General features: G+C 41.0%; 1 protein-coding gene across 3 annotated transcripts in view; it reads left to right on the top strand.

Annotated features, from left to right (window-relative positions):
• RASEF (RAS and EF-hand domain containing) overlaps positions 1-18,678 on the top strand; it is a 94,108-nt gene that overhangs the window by 21,387 nt on the left and 54,043 nt on the right. The gene's annotated exons all lie outside the window — the stretch shown is intronic.

Raw genomic sequence — 18,678 nt, 5'->3', positions numbered from 1 at the left:
TTTATTGAGATTAATTTGCATCTGTCTCTGCCTAGAGTCATGGTATGTCTTGAGCTATTTTCACTTCTTCCTCAGGCACTACAAACATCTTAATACTATAAAATGTTTTTCTGCTCTCTGGATTTTCATTGAAATTTTATGCATCTCTGGTTGTCATTATTAGGAAGATCTGAACATTTTGCTTGGCAGTTCACATATCTGAGACATAAGACTCAGAAAAGGAAATAGCCCTGGAAGGCAGCAGTGGCCTGGCTCACCCATTCACCGCTTAGACCTGCAGGGCTGGGAGTCCTCACTTCTTCCTCCGCCCAGCTTCTCCCTCCTGTTTGGAAAGTTCAGGAATACTGGGCATGGAAGTTTACTCACTGCAGTATAAGAGAGATTGTGTAGAGAAAGTGGGCTTGATACCCATCTTTTCTGTTACTTACAAATGAGTGAAAATGCAGTGTCTCCACCAGGGAAGTAGAAAAATTTAAACTTTGCTATAAACCATATACTTTGAATCATCTTTCATCTGTAACTTGGTTTGGGTCCAGCTAGTTTAAAAAGGTAACAATATTAAGAATAAGAAAAGGTCAGACCACACCGTATTTTACACACACACACACACACACACTGAACTACTTTTCAGAGTTGCTAAGTCTCAGCAGCCAATATTTGACACTTAACCTTTAAATGATGAAAATGACCTTCTTAGGATCAGCATACAACCAGGTCTTAATATTATTGGTGACATCATTATTATCACGATGCCTTTCCGACTCTTGAGATGTTATTAAATGTAATGGCACCAGCGTCACCTGGTAGACTTGTGTCCTCAGTCCCTGCGAGATTAACAAGGACAATATTTGCCTTCCTGTACTCGTTCAAGTGGAAAAGAACTAAACTGAATTGCTTCACCTGATTGTTACTATGGCAGCCGTTAGCTGTTTTGGTAAATTGGGTTGCTTCTATTCTACTTCCTCATACAGCTGTTCATCTTCCCTTCCTCCCATTCAGATGTGATAAAAATCTTTCCTTATTGACAATGTCATTGCCATTATTTCAGCCAAATTAATTCTGCAAACATTGTTGAGTGCCTGTTTTGTGCCACCGTCTTAGGTACCTTCCTAGGTACTTGGAGACAAAGAGAAGGAGGAGATGTGGTTCATGCCCTCAAGAAGTTCATAGTGTGGGTGAAATACTTCTCAAAAATTTCCTCAGAGAACATGTAAAGGCAGGAGGGTTATTTGTAGAGTTATCTGCATATATTGTGGACATAACCCAGTAAACTGCCTGCAAGCAGGAACTTTCTTTGAATTCTTGAGTTTTTACCTTAAAAAAAAGAAGTCACGTTCACTTTATAATATACTGGGGCTTGGTTTAATGTAAAATATTATATATTCTTCCAGGGGGAAAATTGTCTCTCTGGGAAGCTGTGCCATTTCATCTGGTGCCTTAGTTTCCCACCTGTCACTCCATCTTCCCCCAGGTGGCACCCTGTCCCACGCCTATCCTAGGGGGGTATTTGTGTACAGTTTAAGCAGAACAGATATCAGATATAGGAATGTTTGGTTCCTGCAAAGGCAAACCGTGGTAGTGATTTCCATTTCAAAGATCATTCAAACTCTTAGATCAAAATATTAAACAAATTTGGGTTAAAGCCCTCAGTCATTGATAATTGTATTAGAGAGAAAATGATATTGCACTGCGAAAGAATAAAAATGCTCTCTGGGTGGTGTGTTAAATTCTCAAGTTGGTCTTCTCTTAGAAACCGAAGGACTCCTTTCCTTAAAGGTTGGGGAGGGGAGTGTCCCGCCAGGTGTCACTGTTAACCTGAGCTGGGCAGGTGTAAATGGTCCAGAGGGTCAGGATGGGCCGTTACCACTAGTTCCAGTAAGCTGGAACTAGGTCAGCCAGCAGGTGAAACCAGAATGGCCAAGGCAGTGTAGTTACTTAAGAGAATTCCAGAAGGAGGATTGTATCAGGCCAAGAAAAATCCATGAAGTGGGAAGAGAATGTCTGGGGAGAAACAGAGAGCAGAATTGTAATTACCTAGTGAAGCCAGTTTCTGGTGTCAGGGGCATTATCTTGGTGAAAGGGAAGTTTGTATCCAGTAGGTACTCAATAAATGTACTCAATAAATATTTGCTGAATGTTCTTTGATTCCCTGCTTCATATACTGAGAATGCAGTTAGTTCATGCTGCATGCATTCTCTTCATTTCTTTTGTTGGTTCCCTCCCTATATTTTCACATTCTGGTGAGAGCTGGTATCTTCCGAGATTGGCAAGGAGAGAAGGATATAGGGTGTGTGTGTCTGTGTGTGTGTGTGTGTATTGAGCATTCGACTGCGGCAGGGTCATGACAGGAATTCACCTCTCTCCTCTAGTCAGAGCCGAAGCTTTTCAGAGTGTTCTCAATTCCATTTGTAGCGATTTGAGTGTCATTTGTGGACTGATTCACTTTAACTTAGAACCCCACGTTCTCACAAACAGAAATGCGAGGGTTCAGCTGGCACCAGAACCACAATGGACTTGTGAATGGGCACCAGTTTTGCCACAATAGCCAGATTAGACCCAGGGTGAGTGGGTGCCTCTGGTGTAACGGGTTAGCGTGATTGGTGACGTGCCAGACAGGGCTGGGGCGGGACTTGTTCAGGCACCAAAATCAGACCTGTGTGGTCAAGCTGTTTCACATGATTTGTGCCCTTTCTACACACACAACGCTGAAGAAGAGTCTTCTGTTGAATAACTTAGAAACAAGAAATTTAATTGAGAAGCACCAAACCTACCCACGTGTGAACTGTTATGTGGATTGTCAAAAAGGTTTACTTCGGCACGTCCACGTAACTATGAAGATGATGTCTAAAATGGAGAGGAAAAGCAACAGGTGACACCAATCCCACTTAACTAGGACGTTTTAGAAAACACGAAGCTACAAGTAGGCAGAGGCATAGTTTCATGGTCAGGGACTCCTTTATATTTCCCTTTCTTGGGGTCCACTTTAGGGCTTTTGCCTCTGATCGTCTTCTTTTGTAATAGTGCAGTTGCTTCAAAAGCCCGCTTCACCTTAATGGTATGGTGCTTGGCAGGATGGGAAAGGGAGAGGAGAGGTGGACGCAAGGGGAGAGGTAAACACAGAGAGGGCTGGAGACACAGGGTGAGAGGAGGCAGAAGACAAGCAGACAGAGAGACACTGATTGATAAGATAGTGCCTCACTTGTCCCTCTCTTCCCACTCAGTGAGGGTATGGCCTTGAGACAGCTTGGGATGCGAGAGTTAAATCAGCTCTTCTCTGTTTGATCTCAGCTCTTGAGTATCTTCCACATGTGAGCATCTGGGTGCTTTGGACTGGTTTTTTTGTTGTTTTTTTTTGCGGTACGCGGGCCTCTCACTGTTGTGGCCTCTCCCATTGCGGAGCACAGGCTCCGGACACGCAGGCTCAGCGGCCATGGCTCACGGGCCCAGCTGCTCCGCGACATGTGGAATCCTCCCGGACCGGGGCACGAACCCGCGTCCCCTCCATCGGCAGGCGGACTCTCAACCACTGCGCCACCAGGGAAACCCCTGGACTGTGTTTTTAATGTTTGAAGATAAGTATATTTTTTTCACCCATATTGCCAGTAATATCTGCTACTCATCCAAGGAGATAGAGATTGGTTCCAGCCTTGAGGCACCATAGTGGGTTGGACTTCAGTCCTGCAAGAGGTTCAAAGATGTTTTTGACTGTGTGTGATGCTTACCTTTGGCACTGGCTTTGAGGCCTATCAGTGTGCTAGCCACAAGCTTTCCAGAGATTTCCTGCCGTTTCTGCATTCAGAACTGGGGATATATATATATATGTATGTGTGTGTGTATATATATATATATACATACGTATATATATATATGTATATATGTATATCTTTATATGTCTCTATCTCTATATATAGATTGTATATATCTTTATTTTCTGTTTCTGGTCTGTTGCTTTTTGGTTTTCCTCTTCAGTATATCCTCTATCACAATTATGTGTCATTACGCTACTGCTGAGTGGGAGAAACCTGTCCATTTAAAGCACAGCTCTTCCTTGAACCATCCAAACCTTGCTCCTGGGCCTAGCGGGAGTCTCTGTATGGCTTATTTTTTATGAGCTCTGCTTGCTGGTGGTGGCCCCTTCTGGTTCTGATATTTGAATTTCATCTCGAGGTAGTAATTTCTTTTTGGCCTCCCGGCCCCAGAAAGGTATTCTGGGCTCCCATCCTTAGAGGACTGCCAGTTTTGGCCATACAGACAGTGGCCTGCTCTGACCCTCAGATCTCACTGATTGTTCAGAGCTCTGCTGGCAGGTTTTGGTGAGAGATTGTTTACTCAGCCCTTATGGTATGGGTAAAAAGAAAAAGGCTTAAGATGGGGTGCCATTGGAAGACTACCCTCCAAGGACCACAGACTCTTCTCTAGCTTGTCTTTTAGCCTAAAGTTTTCATTTACTTCTCTCCGGAATCACTGTTCAAATACACGGTCACTTTGAGCTTGTAAAACCTGTTTCTTGATTTCTTCCCAGGTTACTTGATTTTATTTCATTTGTAAAATGGAAGTAGCTGAATCGGGCTGATCGGCCTTGAATGGAGGCTTAAAGGCTGATGGCAGAGAAGAGAGCCTTTGATGATGGGGGAGGTTAGGATGCTGAGGTGATTCAAACGTCTGCTTTTTTCTCCTAAGAGGATATACAGTATACTTTCTTGCTTCATGTGTAGCTTGTGAAAGCTTAGTTGCACCTGACTGCAGTATATCGTTGGAGGGAAGAAATGGGAAGAGAGTATTTATCGTGGGTATTTGGGCTGCTCCTATCTGACTCTGTTAGTCTCATATCACGTTGTAAAATGGAAAGTAAACACTGTTTCCCAGAGGAAAGCTGTAATGATGGAATGACACGTATGATTTCTTTGATATTAATTCCTCAAAAAAACAGTTTCACTGCTTCAACTGGTAAATATTTGGGGTCTTTCAAATTATAATTGCCTTTGTCAGAGTAATTATAAAAAGAGAAAAGTGAATTTTAGCCCTTAAGGCCTTATGTATATGTCTTATAAAAACAAGACATATAGATGCAGTAGCTCAGGCGTGTTTCTTTCATTCTTTCTCTAATTCCCTCGGTATTCATGTGCCTGCCAGTGTCCCAGGCACTAGAGAGACTCCTTCGTAGACCTGACCTTCAAGGAGCTCATTGTCTCACGTTTTTAAATACCTAGGAGTTTCTGACATCTGAAGGACCTGAGATGCAGTATAATAAATGCAGAAAAATACCTCAGGGCACATCTCCAGACTATGGACATTTCATGTCAAGAGTGTTTCTCAAATTGGGGGCCCTTTGGGTCTTTATGTGTATGCTTGGCAATCTTAGAAGACTAAACATTTATGTTTTCATTTTATGTTATCATTATATGATAATATAAAACAAATTAATTTGAGCACATTTGGAATCACCTGGATGACTCTTACATGACAGATTTGGCTACAGTGTTTCAAAACCTGCCTCTGTGTTTAAGATTGTATGGCATCTGTTCCTTGTCATGCATGGGCTGATGAGGAAGGCACAACAGTGGACTTGGTGCAAGTGATGTGTCCACGTAAATTGAAAGTGACCAACAACACAGAGTGTTGGGTTGTCTGTGTCCTCAATGGAAAAGTGATCAGGGAGTGGGGTTTTGATCCTGTAAGTGTGGCTGGAAAGCGCAGTACACAAGCTGCCAGGACCATACTGACATTGGCTGTGGGGGTGTAGTTTCAGTAGAAGTGCATCCCTTGTCAGTTTAAATGAATGTTGCTAATTCTCATTCCACTGATTTTGCAAATGCGTGTTGGTCACATAAATGTTTGGGAGCTATAAGTATAAGGAGTTTATATCTGGTTTATGTTTGTTTATAGTTAAGTGACGTAATATAAACAATATTTACATCAACTCTGGAATCCATAGGAGATATTTTCTTTAATAAGGTCTACATGTTTATCAAGTGTGAGAAATACTGGTCTAAAAGGACTTGAAATCCTCAAGAACTGTATAAGATTGAAAACATTAGTTTCTCTATTTTTCATTGCTTATCGATCTCATCCGTCATTTAAATTGAGGGCATAATATTGTGGAAGAAGTTCATCTTAAATTGTTCCCAGTCTTAAGGATCATTTTTGTTATTTGCCCACAGAGGAAACTCTTCTTGCCTTTTCCCTATGTCATTCATTCACTCCTTCATTTAAAAAACTTTTCTTTTAATGCATGTGTGCCTGGAACTGCACCAGGAATGGGGTGCTTTAAAATGATATCCAGTCAAAACTCAAAAGTTTCTTAGACAGTTTCTCTCTCTCCAAAGGGGATGGCATCGGTGAGCGTAATGAACGGGAAGAATCACAAGGTGGGTGGTCTGGGTCCAGCTCTCACTGGGGGTCAGAAATCAAGCAGACCAAATTGACAGATGAATGGATAAAGAAGATGTGGCACATATATACAATGGAATATTACTCAGCCATAAAAAGAAACGAAATTGAGTTATTTGTAGTGAGGTGGATGGACCTAGAGTCTATCATACAGAGTGAAGTAAATCAGAAAGAAAAACAAATACCGTATGCTAACACGGTATATATATGGAATCTAAAAAAGAAAAAAATGGTTCTGATGAACGTAGGCTCAGGACAGGAATAAAGATGCAGACATAGGGAATGGACTTAAGGACACGGGGGTGGGAAGGGTAAGCTGGGACAAAGTGAGAGAGTGGCATTGACATATATACACTACCAAATGTAAAACAGATAGCTAGTGGGAAGCAGCAGCATAGCACAGGGAGATCAGCTTGGTGCTTTGTGTCCACCTAGAGGGGTGAGATAGGGAGGGTGGGAGGGAGACACAAGAGGAAGGGGATATGGGGATATAAGTATACGTATAGCTGATTCACTTTGTTATACAGCAGAAACTAACACAACAATGTAAAGCAATTATACTCTAATAAAAATGTTAAAAAAATAATAAGGCATTAATTAAAAAGAAAAATCAAGTGGACAAACTAAATTCAGGGAGTTTCTTCCTCTCTTCAGTAGAGCAGTTATCTCCATTTATCTTGTGTGGTGGTGTCACAGTTCCAGCAAGAGAGACTCTAGGCCCTGTCAAATTATCTCCACGTTCCCTCCTCTTACCACCCCGTGGGCTGTGACTGATGTAATGGAGGGGGGCTCACAGACTCTGAAGCCTCCAGGGCCAGGCAGGTAACATAGACCTGGTGGAGTGGAGTTGGGGCCCAGTAGCAGCCTCTGCTTCATATGCTGGGGGGACGGACAGATGCTGCCATGCAGGACATCGGCCCAGTTTTGCCAGCGACGCCAACTTATAAAGGATGGTGAAAAATCCAGATTTTAAGTAGGAATCTCCAGTTTTGCATATTCCATGAAGGACAAAGCACAGAGGCGGGAAAGATACTTTTTCCAGTTTGCAACCCCTGTTTCCTACCTGAGAATGTGCCCTAGTAAATTCAAGTGTCAGGCGTGATCTTGCTTTGAAGGTTCGTGTTGATGTGAACATGTGGTTCCATGGTACCCTAACTTAGTATTTTAATCATGCTACTTCTTCCCCTTCCAAGTTTGTGGGATAGTATTTTGACCCAAAGATAGTCTGTCTGTACTCTCTTTTTTGCTCTTGGGTGTTCTTGTAGTTTCCTGAGTTACCTTGTTCAGGCTTAACAGATGTTGCTGTACAGTATTTTCTGCCTCCAGATTTGCTGCCCTGATGGTGTGTCCTTGGAGGAGGAGGGCTGAGCTCTGAAAGCATTGAGATGTCCAGAACACCTTTTACCCTGATGTCTTTCTTTCTCTTCATTTGAAGCTGAAAGTATTTGTCACTGTTTTAAGATATGTTAAAAAAAAAAAAAAGGAATGAAATAAAAATAAGGGAATTTAGTGATGAGAGGTTATATTTTCTGGTACCACAGTGGTATTTCCTTTCATTATTGGAATATTTTGTCCTTCAGTCAAAAAAAATTTTATGGGGATGAAAAGATGCTCATCACTAATCATCAGAGAAATGCAGATCAAAACCATAATGGAATATTGCCTCCTACCTGTTAGGATGGCTGTTATCAAAAACACAGAAAGTAACAATTGCTAGTTAGAATGTGGAGAAATTGGGACCCTTGTACATTGTTGGTGGGAATGTAAATTGGTGCAGCCACTATGGAAAACAGTATGGAGGCTCCTCAAAAAATTAAAAATAGAATTATCATAGATCCAGCAATCCCACTTCTGCATGTATATCCAAAAAAATGAAATCAGGATCTAGAAGAGATATCTGCACTCCTGTGATCATTGCAGCACTAGTCACAATAGCCAAGAGGTGGAAACAGCTCAAGTGTCCATTGATAGATGAATGAATAAAGAAAATGTGGTATATACATACAATGGAATATTACTGAACTATACAAAAAGAAGGAATTTCTGTAGTATGTGACAACACAGGTGGACCTGAGGACATTAGTCACAGAAGGACAAATAATGTATAATTCCACTTATATGAGGTATCTATAGTAGTCAACTCTTAGAAAGTTGAATGGTGGTTGCCAGGGGCTCAGGGATTGGGAAATGAAGAGTTGCAGTTCAGTGGATTATAGAGCTTCAGTCGTTCAACATGAAAAAGCTCTAGAGATCTGCACAATAAGGTGCATGTAGGCAACAATACCGTACACTTAAGAGTTTGTTAAGAATAGAGATTTCATGTTATATGCTTCTTAACCACAAGAAAAGCAAACATATGGAATACAAAATTTCTTTTTTACAGAGATAAGAAATTGGGATAGCTACAAAAGCTCTGTGTCTCATATCTTTTTGGATCAGTACCAAATACAGGCTCCGTCAAGGTTTGCCCTTTAAATATACTCACACCTGTCGTTTTCAGGTGACCAAGCAGAAACACTCAAAATAATGACACATTCTGAGAGCTCCCTCCCACCACACACACCGAGGGCAACTGCTCTCTTCAGTTTCAGTTTTTGGGGGGCATTTTATGGGCATGTTCAGCCATGATACCCCCTCACGATCATTACAATTATGGAGCATGCTCAAAGTGACCATTTTGTTATAATGGTATCTCTGACCTAGAGTGGTTTTTTTTTAATGTCTGGATAGAAAACAAACAAGTGGGGCTTCCCTGGTGGCGCAGTTGTTGAGAGTCCGCCTGCCGATGCAGGGGACACTGGTTTGTGCCCCGGTCCGGGAAGATCCCACATGCCACAAAGCAGCTACCGTGAGCCATGGCCGCTGAGCCTGTGCGTCCGGAGCCTGTGCTCCGCAACAGGAAAGGCCGCAACAGTGAGAGGCCTGCGTACCGCAAAAAAAAAAAGAAAACAAACAAGTGCAGATGAGTTATTCATTCTGAAATCTGGGTGCAGCGGTGGAAGTTTCACCTGCTGTGAGCCTCTTGTGGCTGCCTGGTCCAGAGGTGGAGGGGCGGTGGGAGGTTGAGGCAGCCGGCGCTGGCTTGTTGCCCATCTCCTTAGGCATGGGGGTTGCACAGTGCATCCCCTGGTGTGACCCACTCACCTCGTAATTCTTGCTCCTGTAGAACAGTTACAGTCTGCTCTGGCTGAGGTGGACGAATTCCTGAGGAGTCAACCAACATTTGCTTAGAAAATCCATGTTTTAGGACGTTCATATATCATGTTTTCTAATGGACATGCCATAAACTAGTGTTCGTGTTTGTGATGCAAATATGTTTTCTTTTCCTCCTTGGGGATCTGTTGGCATAGCATGTACTTCAGTCTGGCAGAGATGGTTAGCCTGGGGATGTCAGTGAATGAATTACAGTGCATGCATTTCTACTCTAACACAGCACATGTATTCCAGACAAACCTAATGTTCTGCAAACACACAAAGGACATATGGAAAAAAAAAGTAGGTATGGGGCTGATCTCTCCATATCTGTATAGCTTTGCAACCAGCATACTCAAAAAACCAGTAACAATCTGAATAAGATATTAGCACAATAAAAAAGTCACATTAGATGCTTAATAGAAACATACGACAGTCCAGGGTACTAGTACAGAAAAACTGTAAATGTTTTAAAGCAAGTATAGGATTTTGCACTTTGTTTTTTAAGGTGAAGGTAACTCGGTGGATGGAGGTACCTGGGTTGTGGCTGCTGGGTTACAGGAACAAGGACAGAATGCACAAAGACAATGCATGTGTACTGTCTGTGCTGGGAGGAAGCCCCCAGGGAATGGGCATTGTGTCCAGACTGAGTTCACCTGCAGCCGGCTGCCTTCAGCTGTGGTAATGGGCTTGCACTTGGTGACTGTTACGTGGGCGCAGAGCATCGACATGCTGGGAAATGCAACTTCCACTTCTGCGTCATTCACCTATTGACCTAAGGGATGAGCTAATTGATGCTATAGGAACATGCACTGTGTCTGAGCAGTCCTAGTCTTGAGTGAAAATGTATGGGAGGCTAAAGCAAGGCACAAAGCCAGAAATGAGGGTTAGATTGATTCTGTGTGTACAGGTCCGGAGGTTTTATATTGGTCAAAAAGGGATAGTGCATTGCCTCTCTGCTAAAAGATGACAGTGAGTAAGCTGTCTTCAGGCTAATAAATATCTGTCCACAGAAGTCCACAGATCTGTTGGATAGGCTGTGATAGGTTCATCCTAATGAACCCTGGTGAGAATTATAACGTTATGTTGTAGGTGAGCATTTGGGCCATTAAAAAGTGACCTATTCTGTTGAATAATATTTTAAATTAAAGTTCTCATTTAGCAACTGAATAAGAATTCAGTTCTTATTGAATTCAATTTATTCAACCAAGTAAGCTGAATAACCTTATTCATCTGTTTTAAGCAGTGCTAGCATATACTCATGGGGAAGCTGGTACATTTGTTTATGCAATTAACCCCAGGAAAAGTACAGTGATATAAGCCACTGAGTTAGTTAGAGAAATAGAGCCAATAAGATGTGAGCGTGTGTGTGAGCGTGTGTGTGAGCGTGTGTGTGTGTGTGTGTGTGTAGGTGAGGGGGTGTGGATTTATTTTAAGGAATAGGCTCACACGATTGTGGAGGCTGGCAAGTCTGTAATCTGCAGGGTGGGCCAGCAGGCCGGAGACCCAGGGAAATGCTGATATAGCAGTTTGAGCCCCAAGGCAGTGGGCCGGTAGAATTCCCTCTTCCTTAGGGGTGCTCAGTCTTCATTTAAAGGTCTTCAACTCACTGGATGAGGCCTGCCCACGTTCTGAAGGGTAATCTGCTTTACTCCAAATCTAACTGATTGAAATGTTAATCTCATGTACAAAAGACCTTCACAGCAACGTCCAGACATGTATGACCAAATATTGGAGCACTGCAGCCTAGCCAAGCTGACACATGCCATTAACCATCGCAGCTACTAAAAAAAGTTTTCCAGATACTCTGTTCTTGAGATTCCCAATGCTATGGGAATTGGTTCCGGTGAGATCAGAGAGCATTTTTTTATTGCTTCCAGCTTATAAAATATGCACCAGAAATTTTTCAGATATTTATTTGAATCTGCAAAAATCCCTATACATATATTATATTCCCCTTGTACCCCTTCCAAATGCCTAAACACTTCAAAACCACATATCAAATTTCAGGGGTGGTTTAACGTTATTAATATTTTTCTATCGGCCAAGAAGAGGCTTACCCTCCCTGTGTTCATGGCTCTGAGATGCCCCCTGGGAGAAGAGGGCTTCTTCACCCTGGTGTCTACCCCTCCATTCTCACCCTACACCCTCACTCATCCTCAAAATATCCATAACTCCACACTGAGCCCCTCACGGAAGAGACATCTTGGATTTAAGCAGCCTCAGCCGTCTGGCAAGTCACGCCAGCCCTTTACATTGCTGCACTTTCCCAGGCAGTCTAACTGCTTGCTTGTTCATTTCCTTTCTTCCTTTACCTCCTCTTCCTCTCTCCCTCCCTCCCTCCCTTCTGCAACTGCTGTGGGAAAAGCACTATGCTAAGAAGTCCAAAGGTGAAGTTTTAATGAGAAATTGTACAAAAATTCCCAGAGTAGGAACAGGTTCTTACTTTACTGTCCCCAACTGCTAGTTTTTGTGCCTGAGTTGGTAGAGCTAACAGGGATGCAAATTGAAAGGCACGGGGAAGCCCAAAATGTTCCACCAGATACAGGTCCTAAAACTCAGCCGTAAGGAGGCCGTGAGTTCCATGCTCAATTTCCCAGGACAGGCATTATTCAGCTCCCAGGAGCTGGTTTTAAATCACGTCTTTTCTCAGGCTCTGCAGCTCAGGGCCTCAGACCAGCAACACTGGCCACACCTGGGAGCCCTTCCAGCAACGCAGACTGTAGGCCCCACCACAGACCTACTGAAGCATCTGCGTTTTAACAAGATCCCTGGGAGACTCGTGCATGTCTTCAACTCTGCTGAGGAAATGAGAATTGAGGGTGTGGAATGCAGCCACGTTGGGTTGGGAGCTGCTATTCAAAACGTAGAAAAGCCCCAGGAAGAGAAGGTGGAACTGAGGTAGAAAAGATAAACATCACGTGCTTCAGATTTTGCCTGGGGTTGCCTCTGAAATGAAATCCAAATTGTGAAGTGTTCGTGATTGAATTTCCCATGAAGATAAAAAATATATACTTCCTCGAATATATTGTGTAATATTTTGTGAACGTGTTCCTCAGAGACAAATACACCTACAGAAGAGTGCAAGGAGCTTGGTATACGGCTTGCTGACTCTTCGCAGATGGAACACTCTCATATTTGGCATCCAGATCTAGAAACAGCACGCACCTAGAAGCCCCGTGCTCCCTTCCCGTCACCATAGCCCCTCCCTGACCCCCCGGCATGATTTCTTGGGTGTCTGTTTCCTTACTACATAGGTCTGGCTTCTTGCAGTCACCATTACGCTTGTGAGCCTGTAGTTGTAGATCTGTCATTTTCTCTCTTCATTGTGTGAAGATACCGCAGTTCATCCATTTTACTTTTCACGGCCATTTGGGTCATTTCTACTTTGTGGCTATTACATAGCGTGCCGCGATGGGCAGTCCATCTTTTGGCAAGCATATGGACTCACACGGTGCCTTGCTTTTAATAACTGTTTTCAAAATAACTTCAGCTTTCCTTGCTAACTCAGGGTCATCATTATGAAGCTGAGTTTCATCCCGGGCTGTGGTGTAGTGTATCCCCAGGATTTGTGGGGATGGCAGTTCAGTTTGGCTTTTCGAGTTCCTGTGTGCATTTTCTGTTCTTGCTGTCAGGCTGCCAGGTGATGGTTTACTGTTGTCAGTTCTTCCTTCCTTCCTGGGTACCTTCGTTTACTGAAGACGCAGAAAGCAAACTGATCAGATGAATTAGAACTGTGTTCAGAACCCCTTTGAATGCATGTTACTCCTGTGCCAAGGACGGGGCTCACAGGCCGCTGTTCATTCTCTCCTGACTTTGTCTGCTTTTGTATTCTTCTCAGGGCCAGATGCCTGAGCTTCAAAGGGCTGGAGTGCTGCCGTCATTTTGAACTTAATTTTTTGGGGGCGGTTTTATTCCTTTTCCATTTTTTTTTATATTTTTATATAAATATTTTTATATTTTTACATTTTATATTTATATTTTAACTCCTTGCCCCCTTTCGTCCATTTTGAAAGTTCCCCAAGGTAGACACTGTAGTTCTAATTGTCTTTGTAGAAATTATCCCATGCAGAAGAGGTCCAAGAGGGAGGGGATATAGGTATACACATAGCCGATTCACGTCATTGTACAGCAGAAACTAACACAACATTGTAAAGCAATTTTACTCCAAGAAAAAGAAAAAGAAAAGTAAGCACAAAACGTGGATTTATATTATCATGACTACATGTGAGAAGTACACACGTAGCCAAGAGTAGCCATGGTGTTATGCTGAGATGAATCCACAGGAGTCTGGCAAGTCTTGCACCTGGGTCTTGGGCCCCAGACCAGTAGTTGCTTATTGAAATTATTTTTAATGCTCTTTTCTTTGAAAAGAAATGCTACAAAAACTGTACATGGAGGTAAACAGATACTGCTGCTTTGTGAGGTTCTCCTTGTCCACTCAGGCCGATTATTGTAATCACCTATTACAGCTCCTTCTTTAGCACTTATACAACAATCTGAATAAGATATTAACACAATAAAAAAGTCACATTAGATGTTTCATAGAAACATACAACAGTCCAGGGTACCAGTACAGAAAAACTGTAAATGTTTTAATGCAACTATAGGATTTAAAGCAACCATTCAGCCTTTATTTCCATTTTGTTTAGTAGCTTTTAGGCCAGTTGTACACTGCAGAAGGGATGTTATCCACACCAGGTGAGAGAGGGCAGCTCATACCCCAGGGAAGCAGAACTGGAAGCAAGGGCAAAATAAAGGTTTCAGATGAAAAATGTAAACTGAAATAAATGTAAATGCACAGTTGACTGAAATTGCTTTTTCATTATCTGATGAACCAGTGAATTAAGATGATGACTCGAGAAAAGACCGGTTTCTCTTTTCTTGGCTCTCCAGAGGGGTTGAGGTCAGATTCCTTCAGGAGATAGTGTTTGCAAATCTGCAGGTTGGTTGCTCTTCCAGTGGACTGTGGCTCTGGGAGCACAGAAGTGGACTAGTTTTCAGGGCAGCTGATTCTGGTATAATGTGGAAAAGTCAGATTTTAATAGCTTTTTTGGCTACCTTCTTTTTTAAATCACATTCTAAAAAAATCACCCTTTGGTTCTTCAGAAAATCAAATGAAAAAGTAATTAAACTTCCCTGCAGGTTGCTAGGGAAGCAATGAAGTGCAAAGTTGATGAGCAGTGGAGTGTATCTCAGGAAACTTCTATCTTGTGGAAAATGTACCCTAGGCATCGTTGAATGAGACCAAGAACCTCTCAAAGGGTTTTAACTGTTGAAATGTCAAAATTAAAGATGTCAACAACATTTTATTTTAGGGGGGAAGTGTGTTCAAGAAAATTTGTAAGAAAATCTCTACAACTAATTTTGCGTTATTTTGATATTTTTTTGTCCATCTCTGCATAAACAGAGAGACTGGAAAACCATTATTGGTTTTTGATGGTTAGGTAGCAAGGTAGGTAGGTAAAAGTCAATGATTCTTAAAAGTAGATTAAAATTTTTTCTGTGATATTTTTGTACCGTAACTAAACAAACACTACATGTTTGTTTTAAGTTAAAAATAAACTTAAAACTTAAAAATAGTTTTAAGATAGTTCAAAGATGTCATAGAAAAGAAATTCTCATTTAACTACATGATTATCAGGGCTAACTCTTATAACCTTTCAGAAAGACTTTTAAGAAGGCCAGAGCAGGTTGTGTACAATCTCCAACAGATTTCCTTGCCAGTATCATGTACACTCAAGCATAAGGTCGAGATTTAACTGTTGAAGACAATGTGACTGTAGCTTATGTACCTAACAGTTATCCTTTCATGATATCAATAATAATTTAGAGTTAAATGCCAGTCATTCAATAGTTAGTAGCAGTTATTCAATATATATTAAATACGAATTCAAGAAGTAAGTTTACTTAAAAAACTGAAAATAGAGCTACCATATGACCCAGCGATCCCACTACTGAGCATATACCCTGAGAAAACCATAATTCAAAAAGAGTCATGTACCACAATGTTCACTGCAGCACTGTTTACAATAGCCAGGACATGGAAGCAACCTAAATGTCCATCAACAGATGAATGGATAAAGAAGATGTGGCACACGTATACAGTGGAATATTACTCAGCCATAAAAAGAAACGAAATTGAGTTAGTTGTAGTGAGGTGGATGGACCTGGAGTCTGTCATACAGAGTGAAATAAGTCAGAAAGAGAAAAACAAATACCGTATGCTAACACATATATATGGAATCTAAAAAAAAATGGTTCTGATGAACCTAGGAGCAGGACAGGAATAAAGACGCAGACGTAGAGAATGGACTTGAGGACATGGGGAGGGGGAAGGGTAAGCTGGGATGAAGTGAGAGAGTAGCGTTGGCATACATACATTACCAAATGTAAAATAGATAGCTAGTAGGAAGCAGCTGCATAGCACAGGGAGATCAGCTCAGTGCTTTGTGACCACCTAGAGGGGTGGGAGGGAGACACAAAAGGGAGGAGATATGGGGATATATGTATACGTATAGCTGATTCACTTTGTTATACAGCAGAAACTAACACAACATTGTAAAGCAATTAGACTCCAATAAAGAAGTTAAATTTAAAAAAAAGTTTACTGCTGAGTGAACAGATAGAATTCACTTATATCCCAGAATATGCTCATTTTAGGAGAGAAAATGAGTTCTTTGCTGGTACTCATGTTTCTGTGGTATATAGTAAGAAGTCTTTGGGAGATTTTAGAAAGACAAGCAAATCCTCATCTTCTGTAGAAGCTGGTGATGGGTTATCTATATAATGCAATATTTTAATAAGTCCATGTTGATCTTCATAAAATCATGTGATTTAATTTGTTTTTAGAACTCACATATATAATAATATCTATAAACTTAAACATTATTTTGTTTAAAATGCATCCTAATTTATTATTGAAATATATTTAGGATTCACCATATTGTTTTAGCCATTTAGCTTGGATGGAGTTCTGATTTCAGCATCCTCAACCCACAAACACACAAATCTGAAGTGGAAGAAAAGGAAGGGGTCTCTGTATATCAGAAATATTAGTTAGAAATCCCCACAGGACATTTTCTCCAGTTGACAATTTTTGACTCTCTTCAGCTTTCTTAGTGTATGTTATATAGCAAATATTGGCTGCTTCCCTGTTGGAAACAGTGTGAAAGGAGAAAGGGGAAAATTAAATCAAGGCAAAAGGCAGCCAGCAGGTTGAAGAGGAGTGTATGCCCTTGCATGTAGATTTGAGATGCAAGCCGGTGTGCTTCTAGAATCTCTCCTTTCTCACTGTGTTGTGAAGGGAATTGACCCTTTTCAGCTTGGCAGTCAGATATACCAGCTTGTCTCCTTCCTGACCCTGTGCCCAGCAAGGCTCATCTGCTCCCTCCTCACCACTGTCTTCTTTACCCTCCGTGAGGCCGAGTCCTTAGCGTGCCTCAGATCCAGTACAAAGCTCCACCTTCTCCACTCCACCCCGCACTGTGTCCGCCTTCCCTAGGCTCCGGCCTCATTCATTCATAATGCAGGATCTGTTGCTGGTCAGATCTCTGGGTGCTGCAAGGGATGTGGAGACTGATAGGGTAACTGGGAAGATAAAACATCCACAAAAAACTCAGTAAATAGAGCTTCAGATGAAATGTGGCATGGGAAGGATTTCTTGTGGTTGAATCATTCAGAGCAGGCTTCATGGAAGAGGCAACTTTTGAGAGAGGCTTGACTGATGTGCAGAGTTTGATTTCTAGATAGGAGTTACAGAAAGTTTTGGTTTTGATCAGAGAGTAAGATTAAAATATTCTTTGACTAGGGAGAAATAAAGCTGTTTCCCAACTCTTTTCAGTCTCGAAAATTGAAAAAAAAAGTTAAGGAATGGTATAATTTGAAATCAACCAAGATAACATATTTGTCTCCTTTTTTGAAAATTTATGTATTGTGTGTTGGGCACTGTGCAAAATATTTGAGGACAGTGAGCACCTAAGAGTGTTTAGAAGATGGGACATTTGAAGGAAATGAGATAGGAAAGTAGAGTGGCTGTAAAATTGGTTCTCCAAACCAGAATTTTCCTATGAATAAAATGAGAACTAATATACTTAAAATTATCTAATATTATTGAAATATTATTTTGTCTGAAAAATTGCTTTTATTATATATGTGGTCCTATAAAACAGTTCTATATAAAATCTTTTTAATAAATAAAAAATAAAGTTATTTCTAAAATATATAAAAATTTTTAGGTACATTAGTGCAAAGAAAATCTTTTAATAAATATGTGAACATTTAAAAATTGCAAAGCAGAGTAAGTAGTTTTGGAAAATATTTAAGTATTTTAATCTGTTGCTTATTCATCTATCTCTGATACTTTTTTGAAGAATATATATTTTTTCCAATGTGGTCTTATTATGCTTTTTTCCTCCATAAAATTGCTTGTAATCTTCTTTGGAGTTACATTTTATGATTATTAAATTTGAAATTGTTGACATCAGCAATTGACTTTTCTCTGTGGGTCATGTTTTTAATTAAGAAAATTATTCTGTGTACAAGGGCTGAAGAGCACTTCAAGAGCAAATTCTGTGATAAGCTTAGAGCAGATTCTACTAAACAGGATATTCTCAATTTTTTTTTGGTACGGACATGTATGAATATCGACTTTTGTAACTAGTTCAGCCCTTGATTGTCCCAAGTTCTGTTTTTGCCTCCCTTCAAAGTACTTTCTTTGACAAATACTTTGACAAGTTTCTTAGCTTTTATAAGACAAGACTTGTCAAATAAATTGTCTCCATTTATGACTCTTTTGAATGTTTTCCCATACTTAGATGCTTCAAAATTGTAGGCCTTTTCAACTTCGTTTTATTTTGGTACAGAATATAAATTTAAAAGATGTAGATAATGATGCTTCTTCAGGAGATTTGTGTCTTCTGGTTCACGTGGTTAATGATATCGCTCTAATTCGCTCTCGTGGAGGATAAATGCTGACAGACTTTTTTTAATAAGCCTATTTTTAAAGAATGTTGCCAGGTTTACAGAAAAATTGTGAAGATGGTACAGAGAGTTCCTATATAACCTGTACCCACTTTCCCTCATTTATGACATTTT

This window comes from Leucopleurus acutus, assembly GCF_964270905.1.
Source record: "Leucopleurus acutus genome assembly, chromosome: 7".
NCBI lineage: Eukaryota > Metazoa > Chordata > Mammalia > Artiodactyla > Delphinidae > Leucopleurus > Leucopleurus acutus.
The sequence above is the reverse complement of the archived record's forward strand: the minus strand, read 5'-3'. Positions and strand labels throughout refer to the sequence as shown.